Source organism: Sebastes umbrosus, chromosome 6 (genome assembly GCF_015220745.1).
Source record: "Sebastes umbrosus isolate fSebUmb1 chromosome 6, fSebUmb1.pri, whole genome shotgun sequence".
NCBI lineage: Eukaryota > Metazoa > Chordata > Actinopteri > Perciformes > Sebastidae > Sebastes > Sebastes umbrosus.
In genome coordinates, this window is record NC_051274.1 from 18643971 (window position 1) to 18656329 (window position 12359).

At 41.0% G+C, this 12359-nt stretch overlaps 1 long non-coding RNA gene across 1 annotated transcript; it reads right to left on the reverse strand.

The window, feature by feature from the left end:
* Positions 1 to 2800: 2800 nt before the first annotated feature.
* Positions 2801 to 6786, reverse strand: LOC119490236. The gene is made up of 3 exons (XR_005207363.1): positions 6413 to 6786; positions 6111 to 6215; positions 2801 to 3376 (listed from the first exon to the last, which is right to left on the reverse strand). It is a non-coding gene; the product is annotated as an uncharacterized LOC119490236 (long non-coding RNA).
* Between the last annotated feature and the right edge of the window lie 5573 nt (positions 6787 to 12359).

The following is a 12359-nucleotide window of genomic DNA, read 5'->3' on the forward strand; positions in this document are numbered from 1 at the left end:
GAGAGGAGAGGAGAGGAGAGGAGAGGAGAAAGGAGGGGAAAGAGGAGAGGAGAGGTAAAGGAAAAGGACAAGGAGAAAAGAGGAGAGGAGAGGAGAGGATGAGAGAGGAGAGGAGAAAAGAGGCGAGCAGATGAGAGGAGAGGAAGATGAAAAGGAGAAAGGGGGGAAAGAGGAGAGGAAGAGGAGACGAGAGGAGGATAAAGTAGGCTAATGAGCGAAAAAGACAGAATGATAAGAGGACACTAAAAAAGGAAGGAGGAAGTAGGAGGTCAGAAAGACAGGAATAGGCTCAATGAGAAAAAAACTTGGCTGGTCAGATGAATAGATTTTAACCAAAACTAGGAGAAAAGATGAAGATGAGAAGAAGACAAAAGTAGGTTGGGATCTGTTCAGGGATGTATCGTTACTAATAGATTCATGAAGTCAGGGATTAGATTATTCTTCCCTTCAAAGCATCAACAAACTCTGCATCAAGTGTATGTTATGAAATACATGTTCACACAGCAGCACTGCACCTAAAGCTGGAGCCATGGTAGTCAAAACCTGAGAGAAACCATTTAAAGGCACAACACAGACACCATCACAGTTAGATGCAGCTAATGATGACGTGGTGATAACATGGTGATAATGATAATGGGGTGGGAAAACGTGTGAGGATTCGGGGGGATTTCACAGTCACATCCTCATCAGTTGCGTGTGTTGTTGCTTTTTTTATTCTCTTTCGGCGGATGACAGTCGGGGTGTGTTCGGTGTTAAAGTTTTCAGTCAAGTCAAATCAACAGCTTGGTATGTTGGGGTGACCAAACACAGGTGAGATTATAATGATGCAATCAAGCAGTCCGTTTGCGTGATTGAAAGGCGTATGGATGACACGATAATGCGCAAGGCCTTTAGCGTGCAATAAGAGCGCCTTTCTTGCTTTTGGGGTGTCATTTGAACGCCATGTAATCTGTACTGTCAACAATGTCTAACAGCAATGTAAACTCATCCGTGTAAAAATGTTACGCTTAGAGCTAGTGATGAAGAATAAAAAGTGAGAAAGACCGGCTATGGCGGGAGGGGAGGTTGATAGATCTAACAAACACACGACTTCTAACCAGAAGACCCGTGTTTTGCTTTGTAAGTTACGTTGGTGACGTTGTCACGTGTTTTTTTTAAGTGACGTTTGTGGCGTGTTTTCCATACTTATGTGACGTTGTTTCCGTACATATTTTACTTTGTTTACGTACTTATTTTAAGCCAAACCATTATGTTTTTTCTAAACCTAACGAAGTGATTTTGCTATGTGTGGCGTACAAATGACACAAAAAGGCTAAAGCTGGGGACATACCAACCAAACATCAGAGAACTAGCAGTGACGAAGGACGACTGACGTCTTGGCTGACAAGTTGCACCCGGACAAACCGCAGAGACTACAGCCGACGGCCAGTTAGCGCGTACGTTCTGCGCCTGCGTGAGACGAAATAACTCTCCACACCAGCAGGCGGCGGTAGTCTGTATTCATCATTCAAAAAGGGAAACTGGAAGACCGTGGATGGATATACAAGCCATTGTTATGATACATGAAACAAAGAGACGCTTACTTGTTTGCTTGCTTTCCTCACTTCTGTTTCTCTTCTCGTGCACTGATTCGTTTATTGAATTGGAAACCGAAAAACCTCCAATACGGGCACACTAGAGCCGACGATGCGGGATACACAGCAAATACGAGGCCGACAGACGCTCAACGACGGCCTCAAACTGTCCGACGGCCGACCGTCGGCTTGGTGTGTCAGGACCTTAAAATGCGTCCTCATGACAGCAGAATGTCCGTGTAATGTTGTCCTATTCATCCGCCTTCCTGTGAGACCGGGTTGAATCAAGAGAGGCCTACAGATTGATGTTCAAATAGGAAGTGAATAATTGATCTGCAGATAAGACCTTGTCCCATCTTTAATTTTATTATGACTGTTTTATTGATTTAGAATGTCAATATTTGTGTACATTTGTGGACGCCATTTTTTGTTTACTTCATTATTGTGTCACTTTGTCTCCACTGATGAATGAGAGGTACTGATCTCTGAGCTGCTTCCTTGCATGAAAGGAGCAACATAATTAAAATTTGAATTATTTTTTATCAAGAAAAGGACGTGCATAGCTCCACACAAACCGAAACTGCACTGAAAGTTAAACTACATATCAGTGAGACCTGACAGGTGCTCCCTGGAGTCAGTTATTTCTGATTTTGCTTATCTGGTAAGTGTTCAGGAAAAGGTCCGTTTCCAGTTTCACCACTGGACAGCACTGCCTGCTGTCTGATACTTTATCAGTTATTGGTTTCACACTTTATCAGGCTTCTGAGATTGAACCCTGCACACGCACATACACACATGAACAAGATTTGAAATGGAGTTGTACTGACGTCAGCGCAGACACATCCATCCAACACACTTGCATACATGTAAACACTTCAGGTTGCAAACTACTGTGTAAACTGTCCTTTAATGAAGTCAAGTAACCCTGCGTTTTACACACACACACATACGATACACTTACATACAATATGAAGGTACTTTAAGTTTCTGCACCCGATTTGACTGTTTTCAGGCCATTAAATGTGCATTATCAGTCGCTATAAGCACCATAAATGTGGGTCATTGGGGGCCTACTACACCTACTATGCTGTAAAAGTGAAAGTGAAACTTAAAAGCAACACGAAACACGTTGTAAAACTGAATGAAACGTCACGTTTTGAACACAAACAAAAATGCTTCTCTAGGTTTAGGCAACAAAACTACAACTTCTTTAGGTTTAGGCAACAAAATTACAACGTCTTTAGGTTTAGGCAACAAAATTACAACGTCTTTAGATTTAGGAAAAAAACAGGTTTAGGCAATACAATAACAACTTCTTTAGGTTTAGGCAAAAAAAGAGTTAGGGTAAGTTCAGTTAAGGGAAAATCATCGTGTTTTGGGTTAAAATAACTACGAACACAAAGACAACTACACATTGTTGGTTCCATCGTCCCCTACCTCCACCCGTATGGAGTTTCACATTGTCTATACTACAGCGCCTGACTTCTGCTTAGACTCCTGTCAAAATTACGACGGTCGCTTATAGCAACTGATAAAGCCTATTTAATAGCCTGACAACAGTCCAATCGGCTGTATTTTTTAGGAGAAAGCAGACATACATTCTCTGGACATATATGTATAGGGACACATGTCTTCTCCAAGGAGGACACACTCTCGGAGCGTCTCGCATGAGCAGGCACAGGGGGGAGCGAGATGAACACAGGCTGCCACTGCTGTAACCAATCATGGCCGCCACTTATCCTGCTCATTCCCCTCAACGGCGAAATCATGGTGCCAGTAGAGTCGCAGAATTCGCACGCTCCCTGAGAATGAGAATATGAACATGAAAGATGATTATTTATTTAAGTCTCAGCTTGGACAGAGCACCTGCACAGTTGAAAGCATAAACTATGGTTAATAATAATAATAATATTGTTGTTTTCAGGATGTGAAAACACGTGAGGGATGAACTGTGGTACATTTGGGCTCTGCTGACGAATAGAAAAGGCTTTTAGAGCTTGTCCAGCTCGCAAGATGTCCATTCACACAAAGCTCTCACTCTGTCACACCTTCCCCCTGTCACTCACACAAAGCATGCTGGGAGGCACGGTTTCCAGGGCAACCGAGAGGCACCTTTCCTTGACGACGGTTCAGAATGCGGAGATGGAGGACATTAGCTTGCACCTCAGGTGTGGCAATATTGGAGCCTATAGCTCGACCACGAGCAGAACAAAGCCGCCGTGACCACTTTGGCAGAAAAAACGCATGATATAAAGCAGCGGGGAACAGCAGCGCAAACATGTGGATGAAACAGCAGATGAAGTGGGAACTGACATTACCAACAAGCAATTGTTCCTCTGTGAACTTTGCAGTTTTTGGTTTTGCAGCTTGTTAGGATCCTCCAGAGCTCTGTGTGACAGCAGACCCACTGGGAGTTGAAACAGCTCTCTAGTATCTCCTCTCAGTGATAAATGAACTAAGCTGCTTCACACTTATAGTGTGAATTAAAATTTCACACACACATACTCTCTCAAAAGACCCTCACACACTGTCCTAAATATGCAATAACACACTGCTGAATCCCCCTGCAGGCTCCAAAATACATCTTCAAAGAAACCCTCAATCTGCTTAACACATTTTACACACCGCGCACACACACACACACACACATGGCCAAAGCTGCATTCAGACCCAGAGCGCACAGATCAATGCAAGAAATGGGGAGACTTTGTGATATCGTGTTACTTTCAGCGAAGGCCAAACCCATGAAATTCATGAAGAGGCGACGGAGGCAGAGATAGGTGTGTTGAGTGCGCGAAAAAAACACACTGGATACACTGGGAAGACAACACACACATCTCAAGAGAAACAGGCAGAGCGAGGGGGAGAAGAAAAAGGGCGTGTGTGTTCGTAGGTGTGTGTGTGTGTGTGTTTGTGCGAGAGAGAGAGAGAGTGTGAGTGAGAAGGAGACTGAGTGCATAGAGAATTGAGTGCAGTTAGTAGTGTTTCCCCCTCGGCTGAGGCATTAACAAGCCTATAATGGACCCTCTTAAAAAGCCGACTAGGATCTCCTCCAAAACTAACTGATTTAGAGTGGCCAGGGCCCCCATGGGCAGTGGCCAAGTCCCCCTCTGTCCCTCCCCAGCACAGCCACAGCCAGCCCCGGTGGCAGGCGGCACAGACACACATTGTGTTTGTCTGCTGAACCACAAGCAATAGCAGTTTATAACACAATAAAACACCATGAGGAGGCATTAATTGGATATAATAGCCAGGGAATGATTTAGATGATTTAACACCTTTTTTCCAAGACGAGTACATAAAAGAGAGAGAAAAGGAAGAGAGGAATAAAAGGGAATTAGAAACGGACTTACACACCGCTTCCGACTTCAAATGTTGAGCCTGAGTCAGATCCACCACACACACACACATAAATACAGGACACGAATGCAGATGTAAACACACACTCACACATAGCATGCATGTAAAAACCAACTATACCTAATTTAGATTTATGATCAGACATATTTACCATACACTGTTAGCAAACTGAGCTATTGCCATGTTAAAATGCAACAATGGAGGTGAAGTGAATAATGTAACAAATGAAATAAAATCATCTCCTCTGTAATGAAACCAGTGTCATATTTATGTTTTCTGTAATTTAGTAAACCCTGAAGACAATAATCAGTCCATCACAGATGAAGCTGATGCTGATAAGATATGACAGGCTAGCTGGTAGGAAAAAAAAAACACACACCCACGTAACCTCTTTATCACTCATCCATGTTTCAATGGCGGCGTTTTATTGACAATATGAGGCTCAGGAAAATAACTGACTCCAGATTCTCGCAGCAAATTATCCTCAAGACCCGCTCGCTAACCCTTCAAGATATCCCGTCACCTTATCTCTTCCTCACCTCCCTGTCTTTTCAGTCCACGCGGAGCTGAAAGGGAGCAGGGCCTTGCATGTATGTACATAATTGGCACTTTACTGTCATATCAAATTCATATCAGCGCATGGGTCTTTGGGCTGGGAAGAACAATGAGGGCCAGACAAAAGCGGGGCTCGGTGCTCCGAGAGTCGCCCTGATAACCGCAGCACAGGCCGGTCAATAAACCCAATCATCTCTAATCTTCTTATGGGGGACTAAACAGTTCCCCCAGATACTCCACAATGCCCACTAGACACAATACGCACCGCACTGTACCAATATGAGGAGGAAAACAATGTCTGAACCGTAACCTCGGCGTACGACCTCATCAACCTTATCTACTGCTGCATTATTGTCATCTAAACACACACAAGTTCTTTATTGGGATGTGAAATTAAGTAAAGTTTATGGCAACATTTAGAAAAATAAAGGCCTGGTAAATATAGATTGTGATATGATGTGGAGTTTGGAAAATTTAATTTCTATAAATAATGTTTCAAGCAATGCATTTCAACAATACATTTAAAAATAGTTTTTCTATGTGTATTGTGGACTTGCAAAACCAATTGATTACCCTTCAGTATATTTTAGAGCAGAAGTGTTTTGAGGATAAAATCATTACATTTCTCTGTAGGCTGCATCCTCACATCGTCTGCCCTTGGTTACAGCGATGGAGAACGGTGCATCTCCTGGACTCCATTCTGCTGTTTCTCTGGAAGCATTTCTCCTACAACACACAACAGAGATGATTAAAGGTCAGCACCCTCGTCTTTTATAGCATTTAGCTTCCCACCATCTCACACAGAACCACCCCTCTGAATTTCAATGTTACAGCGATTCTAAAAATCCTGTTATCTTGACCTTAAAACCTAAATACACAAAAAAAAGATGTATTAAATGATATAAAATGTTGGGTTTGGTCACATTTACATAACGCTCCTCCATCAGCCTGTCAGCGTAGTTACCCCAGACTTGAATACAGCTGTATGCAAAATCTCTCTGATGCTCCAACGCCCAAAACCTCTCGACTGGGGCCGAAGCAATCTGAAAAAAAAAAAAAAAAAAGGTGTGGGGGATGGGAGAGGTCACAGGGGTGAGGCTATATGGTTAGTGTAGCACAATCCATCTTTAAAAAGACATATTTTGTCATGCATTATATGTGAAATTTAAACATGACGAACTACAAATAAACACAGAATATATAATTTTATTTCGAATTTTTGCCTGCATTCATATTGTTTTCATTCGTTTTATTTTGAAATCTGTTGTTATCTCTGGCTGACAGAGTGTGTGTGTGTGTGTGTGTGTGTGTGTATATATATTTATATATATATAATCTCGTATATCCAGCAAAGCACAAAATATATGTCAGCCAGAGAAAAAGGCAGATTTTCAAAATAAAACAAATGAAAAAACAGAACAATACGAATGCAAGCAAAAATTATAAGTAGAATTATACTTTCTTTGTTTATTAGTAGTTCATCATGTTTAAATTTCCCACATAATGCATGATAAGATCACCATTTCCCGCTCCATTTATCTGTCTCCCCGTCTTCCTCAATCTTCCTCCCTCTCCTTCGCTCTCTCCCTAATGCTGTTTGACTGAGGTGCGGGTTAATTGCAGGGTTAACTGACGGCGTAGAGGAGCGGTGTGCTGTGAATATGAGACGAAAGTGAGGTTTAGTCACAGTATGTGGATGGGGGAAAAAGCTGTGCAGAAGTTTTTATTGAATTGTTGCAGGTTTGCATGCTGTTTGCATGCTGTGTGTGTGTGTGTGTGTGTGTGTGTGTGTGTGTGTGTGTGTGTGTGTGTGTGTGTGTCAGAGCCAGAAAGAGTAAAAGAAGGACTTGTGTGTCTTTGTGCTACTCCTCATGCACTTATAAAACGGCATCAGCTGGGCATGAATGAGCATCAGTAAGAGCAACGCTTTGAAGGGAGGTTAAACGCGTGCCTTTGTTTTCATGTGAACGGCTGACATGCAGGATTTGTGTAAAACTCACCTCGGCAGCGGTGTCACCTCTGCTCTCTGTCTCAGTGGAATACAAAAAAAAACAACTGTCTTTACTGCCAACGTATTACACTCATTGGAATTTGACTTGTTTTACAACAGCTAGTAATGAATATATGGAGGTGGTTAATGCTTATTCAGTGTGTGACTATTTCCTCTCCAGCCTCCTGACTGCTTAGACTCGAGTACATGACTGAGGAGCAGCTTCAGTAATGTACAGACTAATCATAACATGCATGCACGTAGGAAAGACTTATCTAGAGAGACATACGGTCAAATACACACTCGGGTCAATTTTGCACCACTTATATATCAATCTGTGCCGTTCATTCGCACGAGCATTTTCACACGCATGAACATTAGGGTGTTATCAGCAGCAACCACTCCAATCTAAATCTTTATACGACCATTAATTCTAGCAGATATCGATTTGAGGCTTCACTCTGTTGTCGGTAAATATACGCATATTCAGATAAAATGTGTACACACACACACACACACACTTAGGGAGAGTTCAAGAGAGATCTGAGATGCAGCAGCCTGTCAAATGTACAATAAACGTAGACAAACAGACAGGATAATGATCCTTTTCTACTGGCCGTGTCACAAACAGATCAATGCAAACAGCTCATGACATTTATCAGAGTGAATCAAGGACCTCCACATTAGTACCGACGCTCACCTCGCTGGTCAAGTGGCTCGACATTATTGATATGAGAGTCCATGAAGCAAAAGGGCGAAAGTCATTCGTCTATAAAACATCCAAATGAGGGATTGCTAGAGATGCTTTCTGTATGAAATAACAATTTGAGGAATTGTGCTTTTGTGTTCCTAACCTGTGCATGTATGTGTGTGTGTGTGTGTGTGTGTACGAGGCGTTATTCTAGAGACACACACACAGCAATAGTCCGTCTCTCAACAAATGTGCAGTGCAATTTTTCTCATTGTGAAATGATGAACGGTGACACCTAGGATTTTTGAGCCTTTTCTGCTTCGTGCGGCCAAAATTCAACTGACGGAGTCTTCCTCAATGCACAAAAATTACGTTTACTATAACTTTGATTGCATAACACACTCTTTGCTCTTTTGCAATTGATCTAATTGTGTGTGGGTATGTCTTTATAATAAAATAATTGTAAAAAAAGAATTGATGTTTTATTGCTTGAATGAAGCTTGTTGCACAGAGTAAAAAAAACTTATTTAATTTAATTTAATTAAATAGAACTGCATCACTAGAATTTTCTAACTTCACAAAAAACATTAGCAGGTTAAAACAAATGAAAAAATTATAATATTCACAAAATACCTGCAATAACAGTGTGTAAACTAAGCCTCTAACTTTATTAGCTCTCATCATATTTCACACCAGGTGTACATTACCCTGTGAGCCCAGAAACAATGACTATAATATATATTAATTTAGATTACAATCAATTTTCTAGGAGAACAATAAGACGCATGGTAGAAATTTAAAAATATATGTTTAGGTAATATTTCTGCATCAATATAAGCTTACCTGTGACCACGTGGACCACATTAACTTTACTGAGGCTCTAAAAAAATAAAAAAGTATGGTTCATCCTGAGAGCAGGTGTAACACATGGTATCCAAAGTACAGTAAAGTTTTCCTCAAACTTCCAACTCTCTCTGTGTCTACTGTGTGTGTGCACATGTGTGTGTGTATAGGACTTGGTAGTGGCCGACTTGCACGGTTTAATATAGGCTAGTGTTTGTTATATCTTGCCATATATTACCATTTCTCCTTGGAGGGGCCCCTTGCATTCAAATCAGCGGCCGGCTGCCTGATCGTAGAGGACAGCTTACTAGGCCCCTTGAATTGTTCACCAGGAACAATGGATTCCTTTGTCAACATGTTTCTCTTTCTTTCCCCGGACAATACTGGAGGGTCCTTCTGGCTCTCTGCACTTAAGAAATGTTTGCAAAATTACACCTCTTTATATGGCTCTCAAAACAAGTAGCAGTGCCAGTATAAAAGTGTGGGAGGTTTAGGGAACAAAAATGCACCGGAGATTCGCTTCTTTTTCTCTTTGATAAACTTCAGTCAATGTTTTAAAGGAAATTTCCTGCATTTAAGAATGGCTTCACAACACCTTTGTTTTTTTTTGTTTTTTTTTTTTTGCTGAAGCCCTTTACTAATTTGAAAACTGGACTTTTTTTGCTGGAAGTAATGCTAAATAAAAACAAGAAAAAAATACATAAATATTTTTGCAAGGAAATAAGAAAGGAAACTAATAAAAATAACCTTGTATAAAAATCATTATATCAAAATAACAGAAAAATATCATCAAATATGTTAAATTAATCTAAAAAAAAAAAAGGGTTTGTGATCACGTGATAAAGGTGATGTATTTGGACTCTTTGCAAGTGTTGAAGGAGAGTCCTGTTATAAACTAAGCTGTGTATATCTGCATAACGAGCTTATAGTGCGGAGCTGCCCACCAGGCCGCAGCCTGACCTCTCCCTCCTCCTGATGAATAGGCCCAGAAGCAGATGCCCAGCTGTGCCTATTCGGGCCTTCAACAGCATTTCGGAAATCGGTATGATTTCCCTGGGAAAGTTGGCTCTTCACACCGGGACAATTCCTCCAACAATGTCCACTATTTTTTTCTTACTATATTATTATTATTATTATTATTGTTATTATTATTATTATTATTATTATTATTATTATTATTATTATTATTATTATTATTTTGTGTAGTATATATAGGCTATGTTATGTGATCAATTATTTAAATAACTTTAGAAAGGTGAATTTAGACATGGCAGACAGATCGAATTCAAATGGGTTGAGATAAGATGATGTTTTGTTTGTGTTTACATGTGAATGTTACAGAACTACGTTTATGAAATTAGAATTTCTACATATATTTCAATTATTGTGCTTTTTTTTTTTTAGGTTATATAATTTTGTTTCGACATATTATGCAAATTCTTATTATAAAGTGCGCAATGTTTGAAAATGTATTGCTTTAAATTAAATTATATTTAACATCTATGGTTGTGATTTTCTCCCAAAGAGAATAAATGACCTTCCTCTGGAACAGCCTCTATGCGTAAAGCGCGCAGTCCTGTATGCGTCTAATCCTGCAGCTTCTACCTTTCTTACCATATTTTACTCAGCTGTTTGCGCCAACATATATAGGCTTCATGCATGTGCGCATTTACTGGCGCACAACATTTAAACGAGTCAGTGTTACATCCAAGAACACATGACTTAAGCAGCTGATCGATATAGTCCAGTGTTGGTTCACGTATGTTTTTTTCTTTTATTCCTTTTCCCTGATGATGATGATGGGCCTTGAGGCTAAATGGTTGTGGAAGATTGTGTATGAATGTGAAATTTATATATATATGTTTGGAAAATTTGAACGTTATTAGTGTAACAAATATATGATCTTGTATATAGTATGTATGTAATTAATGTAAATGATTTCGGACCCCCAGGAAGACTAGCTCGGGGTATCAGCTAATGGGGATCCTTTTTTTAAATTAATAAATAAATAAATAAACATCACCTGATTTGACCCCTTAATTTTTTTTAAAGCGAGATTCACCTGCATGCAGAGAAGCACCGAATCTCACTGAGACAAATTATAAATGTTTTGAAATGCTTTTGATTTATTCCAACATTAAACGCTCCTTAATGCAATTCAAATGCACACAGGGATATATTTCCCAGCATACCTCAAAAAAAAAGTCCAGGGGCCGCAGCTTCGCACAACTGGGGCCGACTCTCCTCTCTCTTTTGTTGGGGGTTTATTGTGGAGGGGGTGCTGTGTGTTGGGATTGGGGGTGTTGGGGGTGTTGGGGGTGTAATGAGGGGGCTGCGACCCCCCGATGGTGGTGCATTTGGTGCATTTGCTGTCCAAAGACCGTTAGACAGTGGCTGAATGAATGGGGGCCTGAATGTCATTGTAATGCACAGGGACAACTCCCCCCTTCATTCAGCTTAAGATGTGGAGGCCGGAGGAGAGATGAGGGGACCGCAATTCAACTCACAATCTCTGCTCTCTCTCTCTCTCTCTTCGTATCCAGCGTGCAATGTGGAGACACACGGAGGCTATTTTTTTTTCCACTAAAAGTTATAGGCGTTGCTGCTGCTGTGTTTTTCTGCACAGATGAAGGCCTGCATGCGGTTGCGCAAAATGGAGATGGAGATGGAGAAACAGTGTTGGTGCGTAAAGATGGAGGATACCGGCAACGACGAGAGTAAGAGACACAACAAAGGAGTCCAAAAAAAAAACACAGCGTGGATTTATCACTATAGTTTTGGACAGAGGACGCTTTATCCTGGGTGCATGCAGGCTGGGTTGTTACATTTCCCTCATTTTTTTGCACCAACAGATCTATATAGGCCTAACTATAACAAGCCACCTGCATTAGTTGCATTCATGGAAACGCAGGTTTTTCACATGTAGATTGCGTCGCAGGCTCAGATGAGACAAAAGGCTGTTGAAATAGTTAATAATTGCATTTGTTTGAAAAGAAAAGAGTCCATTTGCGATTGTATAGGCTCAGTTATGGAGAGTGGAGAGCAGCGGTTTTCATCCTAAAACACCGCGGACGGTTCCTCCTCTCCATCTCTTTGTTCAGCCAACAGTGGGAGGTAGAGACACGAGCTACGGAGGAAGGAGGGAGAAACGTTTGAAAAACCCAGTGACATTTTCCTTCCGGGACAAGAAATCGATATATTCCTGTAGGATTGTTTTATTGGGACGGCGTTTAAATGCATCATATGAATATAGAAGCAGATTTATGGCAGTGTTATCTGTTCAAGGAATAATTACACAAATTGAGGATGGGCTGCAGACTGCAGGCCCACATTTGGGTCATCTTGC